The sequence below is a fragment of the Rhea americana genome, unplaced genomic scaffold, assembly GCF_003343005.1.
Source record: "Rhea americana isolate MKP2758 unplaced genomic scaffold, rheAme1 scaffold_1, whole genome shotgun sequence".
NCBI lineage: Eukaryota > Metazoa > Chordata > Aves > Rheiformes > Rheidae > Rhea > Rhea americana.
Window position 1 is genome coordinate 4,625,966 of NW_028185038.1, and position 16,846 is coordinate 4,642,811.

Here is a 16,846-nt window from a genome sequence, read left to right on the forward strand (position 1 = left end):
GCAGTAAGTTAACCGCATATGGATTTAGAGGGAAACAGATGACACAAAAGATAAGTMACAAATAAAATTAAGTGATAGGTATTTGGCAATTTTTTTCCACAGTGGAGGACATAAATATTTCTCTCAAAGTCACTATTTTTTGTTCATTGCACTCCTGTCTTAATTGCTTTTGGTTCTCATTAGCTAGAAAATTTAGAAATATTCCTGTTTTTCAGCTATTTAATCTGAACTTGTGAAGCCACTGACATGTTTGCTTTCCATCTTCTAAGCTATTAATAAAAATTAAGTCCAAAGGATGAGACCTAGTAATGTCATGATTAATTTAATGAGACTAGATTTGGTTGGACTCTTTGTGCTGTGGTTTCAGATAATTACTTTAACTGAAGTAAATTTCGTTAATGTGTATGTTTACAAAGATTCAAAATATGCTTTCAAAAAGGGCAGCCAAAGCTTGCCCTAGTGAAAATGCAGGATGGCCGTGACAGAAAAGAGTAATGGGAAAATACAAATACTGCTGTTGTAGAAAGGACCTTGCAAGCTGTGATACATAAAGTGGATTTTGGTCTAACTGGTTTCTCTTTCAGAGCCTGGTCTAAACCTTTTGCCCCAACTAGAGATTCCACCATATATCCAAAAGGAAACAACAGGATTTGGGAGTTTGGATTCAGAATCCAAAAAAACAATTTACTARTTTATGCTGAGATGAACCACACAAGGGGAAAAAATATTCTTGTCAAAATTACTCATTTTGGAAAGACAGCATGATACTTTCCAAATGTTATACTTTCTGAGTAGTTATCTGAAACTATTAACATCAGCTTATTTTATTTAAGTTGTTATTTTTAGCTGTTCTTTTTGTTTGCAAGCATAACACCACAACTTACTGATTTAAAAGTTACGAGCCACCTGCCAATGTCTTYTGCTTTTCTTCTATAAGTAGAAAAGATCATATGGAGATCACAGGGTGTTAAAATACACAGAAAGTTTTAAAAAACAAAACAAACAAATCCTAATTCTGAAAGGAATTTAAATAATGAAAATCAGATGGCAGAAGATTGGATGTTAATGATCTCTCAGCATRTATTTCCAAATATTTAGTTCCTCATGCAACTTCTTGTAAGGGGAAAACAAATATTGCGGATTGACAAAAAGCCAAGTTAAAAATCCCCCAGCAAATGCAGGCAGACACCTGGTGCCTGGAAATCTGGTGATCCCCCAACCCCTCAGCTTATCATTACAATACCTGGCAAAATTTTTACATTCAGGAAACTACAGATAGAGACCGGGTTATGCCAAAGTCATTTACAGGTTTAAACATCCTTTTGCCAGCTAATCTAGGTGACAGCTTGTAGGAGCAGCTTAAAACTGTGGAGGGCTACTGCCAGTATTTTGTGCTCTTGCTGAAGAGAAACATTTCCAAAAAAGCAGGCTTACCAAGCAGCTGGACAGGCACTGTTCAATTTAACATCAAATAAGTTCAACCTACAGATTAGTTTCTCAGACCTATTCTTATCCTGATGCCAGTCAATACCCTCTCTCCCGTACAGATAAATCCTCAAAGAACTGGCCTACAGACAGAAAGGGACGAGAAAAGCAACTCCAGGCTGGTGACCTGGRCAGCAGAAGAGAGTCTTGGAAGCCATCCTTCTCCTTTGCCTGTCTTTACAGACTACAGTCCACCTTTCTCTTTGACATCTACAGATGGAGGAATATTCTGCAGATGGTCTACAACTCTTCCTCCAAAACACTCGAGGTAGCTTTCATTTTCTGCACAAGTGATATACTAAAGTAAAACCCAAAGAACACTCCTCTCCTCCTTTTGCCTAGTGTATTACACTTCTTTTTTTTTTGGTAAAGGTATCGACTGCTTTCATTTTTCTTTCTACAAAATTTACAAAATTGTCGTTTTCACAAGAAAATTGCAAAAATAGCTTTGGAAATGCATTATGCATCCTGAACAGATTCAACAAAACAATTTCCCCTAAGTACCAAGCTCTTCCCAGGTTCTCAACACATCTCAGCTAACAATCTGACGCTCATCTAATATTTGAGTTTTGGTATTTTTCCAATTTTTCACAGGAAATAGATCCTATGGAATAACCAGACATTCATCTTTAGAAAAAATAAAAGCTCATCACATATAACCATTTGGTTCTAGAAAGTTAGTTAATGTAAGAAGTTTTTCCATGGCTAGTCGAAGCTTTTTATTTGCTTAGTGACCCTAGATTTCAAACAAACGCCCCCTCCAAAGTATTCTATTAATCCACAATGAGAGGAGAACAGAAGGACTAAGAACAAAGGTTTYTGTTTTGACAGCAAGCTGGGTTGGCCTTTTGGGAATCCTGAAAACAAAGTAATTTTCTTTCGTCTGTAAAAGGAAAAAACATCTTTCCCGTGATACCACAGTCTTTGATATAAAGCTTTGGTGATGGAAAATCTATACCACCGAGTACTYACACAAAGAGGCAGCAGATACGAATGCCTTTGAACAGGAGATGCAGCTGTGGCAAGTGGGGAGTAGGGAGGGGGGTGCTCTGGCTCTATATGATATGTTCTTTCTGGAAAGCTCAAACTACTCTAAAGAAGTCCTTAAAAACTGGAAAAAACACAACAAAGCAAACAGATAAAAGTGGCAACTTAAATGATACCACTGTGAGCTGAGAGAAGCGGTGCAATGACCGGAGAGAGGCGATGACGTGAGGAGTTGAAAGCGGAGGTTTCTGACCGTACAGTTCACTTGTCAGCTCTGGGGCCGGTAGAGACGAACTCGAGTGTGGTACTGTCAAAATCTGCAGAGTGCCAGAGCGCATGTGTGAAGGAAGGGGAGGCTTTGTGTGATGGGAAAATAGAGACAGAAGAAAATAAAGATCACATTGTGCTTTCCTTATAGTTGTGGTACATATTGTGGAAGCAAAACAGTAAGTAGTAAAAAAGACCGACTTTTGTGTAACCGTGGTCTGCAATGTGGTTTTAGCAAACAATTATTTCTTTTCATGCTCTGCACTAGAAGTGCTTTGCAAGGAAAACAGTAACATTGTCCTCACTTAAAGGTGGGAAAACAGATGAGGAAAGATAAAACGATGTGCCTAACACAACGACAAGAAAGAAGAGACAAAGGCTCTAGCAGCCTGGAGACCTACCCACTCYACTGTCTGTCTCACAAGCTAACAAATGCAGCRAAGAGCATTTATCAAACTGGAATTACATTTTCTTTTTTTCTTTTCAAGCTGGGGAAAGACACTTAAAAGAAAGTTGCAGTCAGGATAGTTTCAAGAGTGTTATTTCTTAATTAAAAGAGCACCCAGATGACTCGAGTTCCCTCCAACTCCATCAGTAATCTAGTCTCAAGCTGATCCTTCCAGCTGTTAGCTACTATAGTAACACTCATACAGGTATCATATTTCCTCAGCAACACACTTCAATCCTTTTTTTTTTTTTTTTTTTTTGTAAATTTTTCTGCCAAAGTCTAGGTATAGCAAATTTTTTTTTCTTTTGTCTTACCTCCATTTCTTGTTTCTGAATCAAATATCCCTGTTCCTGCCCTAAGCCAGAGATTTTTAACAATAAACATAGATTTCTACTCCTTGCCATCAAAAAACAATAAAAACAGGGAGCTATTTCCTGTTCCTATACCCTCCCACTCCCCAGGAGTGGGGGGAAGGGGAAATTTAATAGAATTTTAAAAGTAGCCTGGAGCGCAAAAAAAGTCTCTGTGGGAGCTTTTGGATAAAATCTGTTGTATGTTCTTTTGTTTACTTTATTAATAGCGCATTTAGTTTAAACTATGTTCTTAAAAAAATATTTCTCATTTGGGGGTCCTGAAAAACTCCTGTCATTAATTTTTCCTCTCCCYTTTTAAAAGCCAGATACCATTAGCAGAAGAGCTTTATTAAAAATAAATTTTAAAAAGTTAGAAATGAGTTTCACATTTAAACAGATTAAAAATAACTGTTTTCAAGTCAATAATTACAGTACGGCTCAGCTGGGTTCCAAAACTACCAACAAAGAGAAAATTAGAAAGTCGCTGTAGATTAAAGTCAAAGTACTTCAGCTTTGGCTTCCAAACAACAGGAGAGCACCRTTAATGGACGCATAGATGACTGACAGTAGAGCAGACTATTCTAAAGCTAAAAATAATAAGTCTTAAGCAACTGCTTCAACTTCTTATTTAAACAGAAGCATTTGAAATAAAGTTCGGTCCAAATGAAGACAGAAAGACAAATATATGCTTGAGTATTTCAYTGAATTGCAACCTAAGAGCACAGCTTCTCCAGAAGCATAAACTGCTAAGTTTCAGTACTAATCGTCTTCCTATWAAAAAAAATGAAGGCTCTAAGACAACCATTATTGCTCAACAGCAACATCTTTTTTGGTTTTGCAGAAAAGGAGCTGCGGTCCTGCTGGACAGCAAGCAGAGCATGCAACAGYGGCAGGTCCTCGCACCAACCAGTAAGGCCAGCCGCAGCCTGGGACGAGTAGCAAGTGCACAGCGGGCAGGTCAAGGGACTCTTCCCCTCTCACCAGTGCTTGAGACCCCCACACTTGGAGCACTGACTGCATCCCATCAAAACATAAGTCCAAAAGAGAGCTGCCAGGGTGGTTAAGGGGCTGAAGCACAAGACACATGAGAGCCTGAAAGAACTGGGGTTGTCCAACCCGAAGAGCAAAGGCTAAGGGAACATCTTCTGCTGTCTACAACTACATAGTGGGAGGCCATAGAGAAGAYGGATGCAGACTTCTCGAGGTGCACGGGGGTCAGATAAAAGCCAAAAGACTTGTTGGAATGTGGAAAATTTAGACTAGATACATTTTTTTTTTTTTACCATGAAGGTGGTCAAATACTGAAAAAGAGGTTATGGAATATCTGTCCTCTGAAACAGACAAAACTCAGTTGAAAAATATCCTGAGTAATCTTTTCACACTTGATTAGAGCTTGAATTAGATATCTTTCAGAGGTCATCTCTATGATTCCTTTGTGAAACTACATTCATCTAGGATTTCATGTTGGWACTGGTTACTATAACTCCATGAAAAAGTCAGTTTTGTGCTTCATGKTGGTCAAAAATAGTAAACAATGTAMGGAATAAAAGAACAAAGCAAATGTTATCATGACAAGAATAGAGAGTACCACGGTATATTAAATGCTGTATGCAATCCTGGCTCCTCGCTGGCCCACGTTCTCGTTTCATCTCTATTCATTCTCTTTATTTCTTTCTTCATCTCCAAAAAAGAGTATAGCAGAAATTGCAAAGGGTTCAGAAAAATGAAAAAAAAAAGGACAATCAAAAGAATGGAACAGTTCCAATGTGTGGTCACAGCAATACTATTTTTACTAGTCCCCTGAGTACCAGAATGCTTATATAACAGTACTTTATCAGGGTACCTACGTCTAGGTTCAAAAGAAGCTAGCACTGAAGTCTGTGTGATTCTGCTTTTGCTGGTACGACAGGTTTCTGCTTTTACAAATAGATGATTTACAAATGAAAGCAACCAATCAATCAAGTATACTAGCATACTTCAAGATGTAAAAAAGAAGACTGAGAGCAGGAAATACAAGAGGAATTTTATAAAACCAAAAGCGGTACAAGAAAGGTGAATTGTTCACCATTGCTTCAATACAAGAGGAGAATGGATAAAATGAAAAGTATCACGTCAGATCCCCTCCCCCCCCCCAAAAAAAGAGTGTAGTTATGATACACCTATATAACATCTGTTGGCCACTATCTAGATAGAATAGAAGGTGAGATGAACTTTTGGTCAAAAATACTGTGTGGACCTTTTTACAAGAAGTGGGGGATTCGTGGCTCTTCTCTGTGGTTCAGAAGACAGGGACAGGAGACATGTTTTTGTTATGACAGATTATATCTCATTGGAGCAAGGATACAAAACAAATTACTTAAGCAGTCCCACTGACAGAACTAGTAATAATCTCCAAATTAAAAGTAAAAATGTAGAGAACAGAAAATCTCCTAGGCTATGATGCTGAGAAGTGTTTTTATCATGAGAACTGAAGATTATGAAAAGCTGATGTTCATGACAATTTTCAAAACCTCCAATTTCTGGAGGATACACATACAAGCTACGTGAATTTTTACGTTCAAACCACTTCGAAGCTTCAGATATAACAAAGTACTTCATAATAAAGTATGCTTCTTCAGTTTTGCATCTGATACATTCGTCAGCATCAAAGCCAAGCTAGTACAAAATCAGCACAGAAGCAGTTTACTTCTATTTGCGCAAAGGAGAAAGTCTATGGAGAATCAGATTAGTAACACTGCATTTATTTTATAATGTTGTCAGTGATAGCAACAAACTTCCCCAAGCAAGAAACATAAACTGTTCTTAATACACCTTTACTGCACAGTAAAATATTGTTGGTTTCCAGGAATTATAGAGAGATTGCCTCTGCATAAACTTGTGCGAGTTTCTCCATGGTAATTCTTACTAATGCCTGTGAAACTGGCAGCAAGTAGCTTGGTCCATGTACAATTGTTTGTATGGCTGAAGTATTTTTTGCCTGTGGACTAACAGGAGAACATACTGTGGGTCTTCCTTCCACCTAACCATTTTCTTAAAAGTAATTTCAAAACCTGACACACAGATGTCTTTTATCATCAGTTCTGACTAAATCTCTAAACAAAAGCTCCTAGGTAAAACAGAATTTAAAAAAATGTAGTCTGTTGTTGCACAAAAACAATAGGCTAAAGGCATCTTCCTTCTTCATGATTCTGTGTTCAAGGGAAAATAGAATTAGTATTACATTATAGACAGTCCAAGATCCCTCATGTACTGAAGAGTATATCTAATTTGAAAGCTAGTTAGCTTATACTGATTGGAAACATCTCCAATCATTTTCAGCATAATGAAGACTGAATATCATTGCCTAAATGCCACGTTTATATAATGGTAATCAAGTCTCATGTTAATCAGGTTTCTTTATAAATATGAAATACTGTAAAGGGCAGTTTTTTACAAAGTTGCTGAAAATTCAGTGGTGTGGTGTGTATGTCATACACAGTGGTGTGTATGACTGTGACTGATCTCTCTTCCCCTGGCTAGATACTGTGTCCAGTTCTAGGCTCCCTAGCACAACAGAGTAYGGAGCTACTGGAGAGAGTCCAGCATAGGGCTACAAGGATGATTAGGGCACTGAGGCATCTCTCCTAGGAGGAAAGCTGCAAGAGCTGGGACTCATTTAGCCTGGAGAAGAGAAGACCGAGAGGGGATCTTATCAATGCCTACAAATACCATAAGGAAGGCTGTCAAGAGGATGGGGCCACAATCTTTTCAGTGGTGCCAAGTGACAGGACAAGAGGCAACGGGCACAAACTGAAACACAGGRAGTTCTATCTGAACACAAGGAAAAACTTCTTTACTGTGAGGGTGACAGAGCACTAGCACAGGTTGCCCACAGAGGTTGTGGAGTCTCCTTCCTTGGAGACACTCAAAAGATGTCTCGACATGGTCCTGTCTAATGTGCTGTTGGTGACCCTACTTGAGCAGAGGGCTTGGACTAGATGATCTCCGTAAGTCCCTTCCAACCTCAACCATTCTGTGATTCGTGATATGCTTTTCTCCTTCCACAAAAAAAAAATCTAATTTGTGCTTATTTAACTGTTCTGATCTGCTCACTTGCACTAGAAGACAGAAGCATACAGAGAACAAGGAGCTTTTCATTGCTTCTACACAAACTCACATGTCTAGTAGACAGGAGGGAAGATCCTAATGATTTTTATAAATTATTTAGAAGCCTGAAGCCCATTTTTCAAAAGCATATAGGAATTCTGAGAGATTTCCTCATTGATTTCAGTAAACAGATTTTTATGTGTATTTTACATCCCTCATCAAGTTAATCCATCAGCTAAAAGAATAACATTCAGGTAAATTAAATGACAGACCTCTTTCAAAAAAAAAATCTAACTAGTGTTTTTCCTAGACAAAAAAAAACAACATAAGAAAGCCACTGCACTTCAAAAGATGCAGAAGAGTGCTTAGCTAATGTTCACAGTACAGACTTTTGTTAGTACGTTTGTTGTCTGCTGAGACAAAAGAACATGAGATTTCAGAAAAACATAGGTGTGCTAGCAGAAGGTCCTCGTAAAGAGACACTAGAAAAAAAACAGTGGGGCTTGGGTAAGGGGTTGTTTGAACTTGTTTCATTTGCCAAGTGTTGATTTTTTCTCCATTACTCTGGTAGGAAGAGCAGCACTGCCAAAACAGTAGTGTCCATCCTGGAACCACATTATTAGGTTTCAATTTACCAAGGGATCAAGGACAGCTGTTGCCTCTTCCCACCACTGCCAGCACTAGATATTCCCTGGCTCAGTGCAGAGCTCATATAACCACGGAATAGTTGTGCTACTGCAGATCCCTGAGGCCCCACCAAGCATTGGTTCTTGGTATAGGGCATAAACRTTTTTTTCTGGAAGAACATCTAGAAGAGACACTGTTGTGATTTAATTCCATACTATTTTAGTAATTCCACAGTATTTCAGGAGTAATTCTATACTATTTTAAGGAATGGCAGCTTCTGACTTCTATTTAAAGTGTTATTTAAAAATTATGAGCTTGCTTTTAAGTATTGGGGGAGAAAGGAGCATTTTCACTGAAATTAATTCCTGAAACTGCCTGAGCCACTGAAGAATACTAGGGACCAAAACGAAGAATCGCCAAATGAACAAACAGTCAAAAAAAGAATAAAAATCGAACTGGCACAAACAAACCATTCTTTCTTTTGATTTGGTCTGTAAAATATCCTTCCAGACCATAAATCACTATTAAAATAGAATCATTATAACTACCTACTGCAAGCAAACTCTTTAGCTTCCTTAGTGACTCCTACAAAACCAAAAAGCTCTCAAAACCTACGTCCCTGGGTCTGTAGTATCCCTGCCAGCAACRAACAATCATCTCAGCTATCTTTAAAGATTCTACACAGAAACATGCTACTTTCAGCTTCTTCCTAATTTCATTTGGTAATGCGCTTTTCTTCCAGGGAGTCCAAAGAGTAATCATGGACATAAGTCCGGAAGCAGCTGCTACAGTGACACCAGGACACATACAGCAAAATCAATCAATATCCCCATACATGTAAAACATTACAAAAAGATCCATGCATTAGACTAGTCATTGCACATGGAAGATGCTATTAGAACATGCTACTTAAGTATCTTTGGTCTGTTCAAATTCCAGACTGATTCTGCTGGAGTTAACAAGTGACACCTGGAAAAACCATCTGCATCATAATGTTGGTGGCATTTTTACGGATTCAACTTAATGATTTCTGTAAATGCAGCAAGCACTCTCAGCTGGTAACACTATTTCGGAAAAATGTCCTGGACTCCTTTCTTAAAGGCAGCAAGAGCTTAAACTATGCAAAGGGAAGAAGCTGTTTTTTGGACCAATATGAATTCTTACCTTGGGCTTTCGAAGGATGATGCATGCACTATCATGCCAAACATTAAGCAAGACAAACTTCCTATAGTGATTCACAACATTTCAGCAGAAGCATGTGCTCAGCAGCTAGTGGCTACTGAATAGCATCTCATTTTCCCCAAGATATCCTGGTTTTCCTAGATTTCAAGCAGCCTTCATGGCTTCAGGACAAATCGTAAAGTTCTTACCTGCAATCAGYTAGAGAGACTGGTAATGGATCAAAGAAGAGGCATAATTTTATCCCAATACACATGCCCTCTCTAATACACACAAGCTAATCTTCAGGCTGTTTAATTATTTTCCAGAAGCAACACAACTTGTTATGAAAAACAGACATTTCAAGGGTAAGTCTTAAAAAGAACAGAGATAGTATGAGTACTACCTCCTTTTTATCCACTCTCTCCCCCACCCCAAAAAGATCCCCAAAAACACCCAAAGCAAAAATTACTCTAGTTGGAATTTGTTAGGTTTTGAGGGCTGAAAAGCTTGAGGGTGTCAGCAAAACTGCTTSATATTCCTACCAATTACAACAGCTCATTTGGCATTGGACTGGGTGAGGAAACAATGAAAGTTAATTTTTAGTGTCAGATATAAGAAGCATCTGCATCTTTATACGGAATCCAGGACAATATTTTCATGTTTCTCAGTAAGAGCATCATTGCCCAACTGTGCCTCCTGCCAGCTGTCACCAACCTATTAAGCAGGCTGAAAGGAAATATTTTGGGGCAGAAAGTCTGGGGTAAAAACTTGTAAACAGAAACAGAGGGAAAGCAAAGCTGGAGGAAAGCTGCAGTGTTTGGGCCACCTGGGTTTAAGGGTRGATTTCCAAGTATCTTCCTTCACTTACTGACCTCATTATTTGCTGGCTTCCTCTGAGCTGCCAGATAGTCACTGAGAAACATCTCTGCTCCTGAGCACATGGATAGAAGTCTGAGAAGCTAATTCTCTACCTGTACTTAGACACAGCTAAGATGAGACATCAGTACGCAAGCATGGCAGAAGGTGGAGTGTGGATGCAAGAATGACTTGCCTAACCACAACACATGAAAAAATGCAAATGTAAAAAAAAAATGTTTAAAAATGAGCAGTATGCCTATACACTACATTATACAACGTTTTAACTCGGAAGCTTGCTCATTTATTAAGAAAAGGAATTCTAGTGGGTAAAACACAGTTTAGCAGGCACTATGACCAAYGCATCTCAGCAAGTAATGTAATGCATGGATTATGCACTATGTTGAAGCAGTTTGATGCTGAGGTTTCTAGATCTACTTTACATGTGATTTGTAGATTTTATGTCACACTAGATCTAGTTCGGTCCCCTAAGCCAAACTCCGCCATGCACAGGCTGTTAGAAACTGTTCTGAGAACCACCCATTGATTTGGACCTTCACATCTCCAATAGGGATTGGAGTGCACTGGATGTGTCCCTGGCGTGGAGCTCCTGGTCRAGTACCCTAAAGGTACATGCTCCGAGTACATGAGCACGCTTTGCAAGCCGAACCAGCAGCACGTGCGAGTGGCTACACGACAGGGGAAGAGACTCACTGCAAAGCCACGCCGCTGTTCTGAGCCAAACTGCTAAGGCAGAYGCCGGCAATTTATCTTTCAGTAGCYGATAGCAGCTGGAGCAGTTCTGCATAAAACCATGCTAGGAAAAAAAATGGTATGAGCCGCTCCTATATACTATTAGATTTTATTCAAAAATTAATTTAGATGAAATATAGGAGAAAATTAATACAATCATTTGTAATGCTAGCACAATGAAATAAATTGCAGTCTGATTCAATGATTAACACAGCAGGTCCCTACAGGCTTGGGCTTTTCTTCTTTCTTTTCTTTTGATTACTGGTTTTGCAAGTTCAGCCTAAAATCTGAAAATAAAATCAGATCCTTTTTGATAATTGTTGATAGTTTTTGGCAAGATGCAGAAAATATTTTACTCCAGCAACACTGTAARGCCCTATTCCATCCAAGAGTTGTACGTCTTTTTACTAGACAAGTTTAGTAAATAATGATAGAAAACATGGGGGCAATGAAGTACATTAAGGGCAAGTTTTGAAAGTTGATTATGTTCTAAGCCCTTCTCATATACCTTGGCTTTTCAAGGACAACCAACATACAATCAGCGAAAAGAATTTGTAATTTTAAAATTGACATACCAGAATAGGTATGCAAAGGTTCAATAAGAGGATTTGCACTTTTAAATCAGTTTAAAGAAGTGTTTACCATATTGCTACTAATCATTGTGGGAAATTAAAAGTACAGTTTTCAATACAATAAAAAAATCTTGTCCATTAAAGACCAGAGTTAGGGATACATTGCTGTTAGCTTCTAAGCCAAGAGCAATTTGGACAGTGAAGAGATTAACTTATCAATAATGTAAGTGTAATATGTCTCAATATTTCTAACTTCGGAGAAGGCCACTGTTTAAATGCATTTAAATTTAATAGCTTCAGATACAAGCCTTYATTTCAAGTAAAAACTACTCTTCGTTTTCTGCCTTTAGCCAGTGACCCTAGCTTTTCCTTAGACCCGCAGACATCTGATCATTTAACACAAGTGTCCAGGAGAGCGTTTCACACCAGCCACCCGCAGCGGCTCTACCTCCCCGTGGCCACCACCCCGCGGCGGGAGCTGCCCGCTCCGCCGGCGAGGCTCCCGGCTCCGCGCCTCCTGCCTCCCTCCGCAGCGCTTGTTGCCAGGATACGCCRAAGGAAAGGGGATTCGGCATCAGCTTTAGATAAGGATGAGCTCAGCGGATAGTAACTGACTGAAGACGACAGACTTGCAAGTTTTTCTGTATTTTAAAATCGACCTTTGCAGTGATAACACAAACGCACGCTCTTCAAGAAACTGCCCAAGAGCAAGGCCTGAATTGGACCGAAAGAGAAAATGATGGTCAGGAATCTAATTGTAATTTGGTGAAGGAAAATGAAAAAATAACCTTCTCAAAGAGGCAGTTTTGAAGGAAACGATTTGCTGCTATTGATGAGAGGCTTAGCAGAAAACGTTTACCTTATGCTGCAAGAGACTACCACATCTCCCCCATATCGAYTCAAAATACATTAACGCATTTACAACAGAGATACTTTCAGGTCCGTTGCAGACCTGCGAAGAGAAATACTAATTCTGTCCATTGTCAGACGTGTACGCTTTAAACCAGCTGCGGCTCCTGACCAGGCTGCGCTGCTTGCTGCGGGCCCCAGGGGAGCGACGAGCATCCAACGACAGCAAAACCCCGGCCATCGAACGGAGATTTTTTCAGGAATGTACTACATCTCTCTCTCTAGATCTTAAAGCAACACATGAAAATGGTCTAATACAACTTACTGTTAAAGGAAAGCATCCAAGTTTCTCATGAGAAATACTGAAGCTAAATTACAACTCCGATTCACAACGGACTACGGGGGAGAAGATGGGAGACCCTGCCATCGATTCCTTGGATTTCTATCAGCAAGAAGCACCTAGAATMGCTGCAAAGACCAACAACAGCCTCTACAAGAAGAGCCGGGGAAGCAGCAGCCTGCCAGGAGAGGAGGAGATCCGGAGAGAGCTCTGAACCCACAGGCGCGCCAGCCGCGACGAGCGCACGGTGCCCTTGCAGGAAGAGGGCTGGGAAGGGGCGCCGCGGCCCGGGCGCGCCGCAGCCGAGCCAGGCGGCCGCCCAGGCACCCGCTCCGCGCCGCTCCCCGCTGAAGCGTTCCCTGCAGAGCGCCCAACAGCCTCCCGCCGCTCAGCTCGTTAACAYGCACCGAAATCCTCCACCTGGCTTTCCGTCACAGCTACGGAGAGCAGGAATTCTAAGGATGAAGTCTCAAAAGAGGTGATACGTGACGCTATTTACATGAAAAGAGTGGCTGAACATTTTTTACATGGATTCTTCCAGATAATTCACTCTGCAAACCAATCTGCGAGGATAAATCTAGAAGAAATTAAAGCAAGGTCATCCTGTTGGGTTACAACACAGGAATTCAGGTTTCTRAACAACTGACCTTCCTCAGGAAGGACAGCAACTCAGTTCTGTGATTGAGAACAGTGTTTCACTTTAACATCCACATCTGATAGATGATATTGCAATGACATTGATTTAAAACAGGAGGCTTTTCTATTCTCAGCGGATAAAAACAGTGATCACAAATGTCACCGACGTGACACACTTCTTTCTAGGCCCTCAGTAGAGAGGAGCTTTTGAAAACAGTGCGACATAATAATAATAAAAAAACATACTTCTATTTAGAAAAGAGACGTCAGCACTCAAACAACAATTTCAGACCAGCAGCATATAAAATAAACAGCCAAGTGCCCCTTCCTCTGCGCAAGGTAAAACAGGGAACCATCCCGACTCTTCAGGCCATGAAACTCTGCTAACACACGCTGCTCTACGAGCACGATCCCTTAACTCAGCACTTGTTATTTAATCTGTAACACAAGCCAGCCCTTTTTGCATGCTTCCTAACACCACGGACCACTTGCACTTCATTCCTCCCGATGGTGAGGTACTTGCTTTGTAATCTCAACRTCGTGTTGATGAGACTAACTCCCTRTGAGGTTWCATCCCAAACGGGAAGGACTGGGCAGATCACACTTCTCTACAGATGCGCTGTATAATCCTTAAACACGTAAAGAAAAGTCCTTACATTAAATAATCATTTAAGTTATTCAAATCTCAAACAACATGACCCAGAACTAACATCTGGGTCTCCAACACCTTCCCGTATTTCGTACTGCAAGCAAAACTAACAAGCTTCTCTGTGATGCAAAKAAAGATTTTAAAAGGTAATAAACACATTAATATATCACTGAAACAAAGACGCGCCTGTTTGTGCACATTTGGTACAAGCTGGAAGGCAAGTCGCAAAGACATGCAGATACTACAGAGCAGGTAAAAAAACCCTGAATGATTACAGCCTGACAACTGCTTTTCAATAATAAGAGCAGAACAAATGATTATTTAATTTCTGCTGGYTCTTCTCTTCTCTCTGAGTGCCACGATGATCCCAGCAGTCTGGCAACAAAGAAAAAAGTAAAGTAAGAGTGAAAAACCTAAGATTTTTCAAAATGCCCAAACTATACAAATAATTCGGTTGCTCTTTAAAGTGCAGGTCTTATACACAAAGCACTGAAAAAAATCCATAGCAAATATTTTAAAGGAATTTTTACTAAATTTGATGGAGATGTAAATTTTACCCAGAAATGTATACAGATGTGCACTCACAATTAACACTTCCACCATCTCTTGCAGGTAGGTACACCAAAAAAGCTTCTGGTAGTCTTGTTTGCCCCAGAGGTGACAAATTTTCTGGGCACTAATGGTTTGAACATCAAAATTCATAAATAATYTTTTATTTCTGGATAAAAAAGTATCTTTACAGCATTACATTTCTAACATGGACTTCCTTTCTCCCTGCTCTTTTTCACAGCCTTAATATTAGTACTGATATTTCAGCTTCTTAAAATTACTGGGAAAACTGCAGCTGTGGCTTTTCAAGCCCCAAGTTTATTTTTCATTCCAGTGTGCCAACACTGGTAGAGCATATAGAAAGTGCCCTGATTCATCTTTCAGCAAGTACATGAACTTGGGGTAGATGGTGCTGAGACGCGCTGCTGCGTGACTCCCATTCACAAACCATGCACTGTACTAATGGAGACTGTTTTATTGAAAATGCCACCAACACACAAAGTATAAAATATCTTAACGCCAGAGGTAATCACTACGTCCTGCTAACATACAGGCAAAGTTCACCCCATTTTTTTTAAAKGATTAATTCACAAGACTTGGTATCTTTCTGGATGTGACACCTTTAATAAATAAGCTCTAAAGAAACTGAATTTTCATTAAAGCAGGCTGACAAGACAGATACAGACAAAAAGTGAGCATGGCTAAAAATCRAAGTCCTGATTTCCCCCAAGTAACRCAGAGCCTTCATTGTGAGCAGCAYGCCTCTCCAATTTTTCCTAAGAATTCTTTGTTGATACCAATTCATTAGCCATTGCTGTTGAAATACCATCCTAATRGAAGAAATATCAAGTATCTATTCCCAAGAAGTACTACAAGAATTAGAGAATTAAAAAGACACTAGCAGATTCCAAGAAGCACTAAGAACAAGTTAAAAAAATGAACAAAATATAAGYCATATAAAGCATATAGGAGAGCTGACATTCCCCAGAGCTCATCATAGAGGAAGTCTGTACTTCAAACATGCATCAGGGATTAATTTGTGACCACTGTTCTGACTAGAAAGCATTTCATACAAATACGTTTCACCTTTGAGACAGCCAAGATGCATACGCATTGTGTGTCTGCACCTGTCTGTGGGGATGCATTGRCCTAGTTTGCGATTTAATGCTGGGTTTTGTGATCATTTCTAAGTTGTTTGTTTGAGTTGCTCAGTATTAATTTTTAAAGAGACTGTAAGGGGGTTACTATGTCCTTATTACAGAGCAGTGCATTTTCACAGCAACAGTGGACAGCCTCCACTGATGGTCTGGGGCTTCCAAAATGCTCAAGAGAAAAGCATTACACTCATCTAAACTTCTGCGAGAGCACCAGGCTTCAATACCACAGTAACACCAGTTGCAGTAGATGTCATTAACAGCCTCCATCGCCCAGTATCTTCCTTCTTGAATGTTTCACACTTGTCTATTTGATACCTGTAGGCCATAAAGAAATGTTCCTTATATCTAGGATCACAAGTCAATCACACCTTTTCTTTTTTTCTTTCCTTGCTGCTTTTTTTTTTTTTTTTTKTTTTTTTKTTTKTTAAGATGCACAGAAATTATTCAGATCAACCTTCGAACAAGGATATACAAAGGAATATTGCCCTGTACTATCTGGAATCTACTCCAACACCAAGACATTTAAATTATGGAATAAAAACCTGAACATTTGCTTGTTTTAGCAGCATCCACTTTGACACATTTCACAGTTCACAAAGTGTCAGTACTAAGGCAGCTTTCTCAGTATCTGTAAGCAAACCTTCTGGGAAAAAAAAGCTCTCTCTCATGGGTGGCATACATTCACTCCTCTTCCCCCTCAAGGTATATAAATATATATATATGTACACACACACACACACACACACACTTCAGGATAAAATTTTGAGAATGGTCTAGTATTGGCCTTTGCTAGTCCAAGCATCTGAATCCAGTCATAGGCTTCACATGAACCTTGGGAACTTCCTTTGGCGGAAATCCTTTGTCTGTTTTCTGGTTTTATACATGTAAGGTGGGAATAGTAGCACTTTATTACCTTAAGAGTATTGAAAAGATAGTTATAAAGAAATCAAAAGACAAGCGTTTACTTCCTATGTAGAAGAATTTTCTACTTCAGAGAGCTAACATAAAAAACAACAAAAATGTTTTCTGAAAAAGGCCAAAGAAATTCGCATATTCATGGTATTCCAGGGGA

At 39.5% G+C, this 16,846-nt stretch overlaps 1 protein-coding gene across 1 annotated transcript in view; it reads right to left on the reverse strand.

Moving 5' to 3' along the window:
* Positions 1-16,846, reverse strand: part of SLC2A13 (solute carrier family 2 member 13) — a 146,762-nt gene that overhangs the window by 91,609 nt on the left and 38,307 nt on the right. The gene's annotated exons all lie outside the window — the stretch shown is intronic.